This window comes from Sinocyclocheilus rhinocerous, unplaced genomic scaffold, assembly GCF_001515625.1.
Source record: "Sinocyclocheilus rhinocerous isolate Xijiao unplaced genomic scaffold, SAMN03320098_v1.1 scaffold5263, whole genome shotgun sequence".
Classification (NCBI taxonomy): Eukaryota; Metazoa; Chordata; class Actinopteri; order Cypriniformes; family Cyprinidae; genus Sinocyclocheilus; species Sinocyclocheilus rhinocerous.
The window spans coordinates 26,467-27,354 of record NW_015660080.1 but is presented as its reverse complement, the minus strand read 5'-3'; the positions used below and the strand labels follow the sequence as shown (position 1 = coordinate 27,354).

Here is an 888-nt window from a genome sequence, read left to right as displayed (position 1 = left end):
TTATTTAATACTTATTTTAGTTAAGTGCTTAAATTGTAAATATGCATTTATTAAATTATTTTATTTAGTGCATTTGTATTTTGTTGTTTTTTGTAGGCTATACAATAAAAGCGTACCAACCAGAAATAATCACTGAGGGTGCTTCTGACATTAGTGAGGGTGCTCTAGTCTTAATGCAACATTTTCACATATTTTGTCCCATCTATTGCTATGGTTATCACTATGTCAATCACTACCCCTTTGAGAGCGAATCCAGTATAAATATGCGGATGTCATTCCCGAAACTTTGCAACATGTGTGTGGCCGAAAAACAAAGTTCTACATTTTAAATGGACTATTGCCTAGAAAACTCGCAAAGAGCGCTCCTTTTTTAACCACTAAAAAACTGTCACTCTTTGTTCATCGCGATCTCACAAAGTTCTGTTATGACCAATGAATCTCACACTGCGCAATTAATATATTATTAACATCGTTGTGTATACACTCTGTATGTTCGTCTGCTAAATGCATAAATTATTATTATTATTATTAATTAATTATTAAATTATGTTGCGTCACACAGAATTTGGCATCACTTTTGTCCTCTGTATCTCCTGTGTTCTGGGGAAAACAATAGTGGTGTTAATGGCCTTTAAGTCTACACTTCCAGGAAGTAATGTCATGAAATGGTTTAATATCACTGTCTTAATGTCACGGGTTGCTACTGTGAGGAGCACGAAACGATGAAACCAGGAGACCAGGAGTACAAACCAAGGAGTTTATTTACATCGCGAGGAATCACACGTAGCACAAGGGAGTTGACATTCACAAACAATACCGGACAACACTAACTCAAAGGACTCAGACTTTTAAACACAGGATGACGAGGGACTAAGGAGACACACCTGG

General features: G+C 36.3%; 1 pseudogene; it reads left to right on the top strand.

Annotated features, from left to right (window-relative positions):
- Window positions 1-888, top strand: part of LOC107724858 (extracellular calcium-sensing receptor-like) — a 21,285-nt pseudogene that overhangs the window by 4,207 nt on the left and 16,190 nt on the right.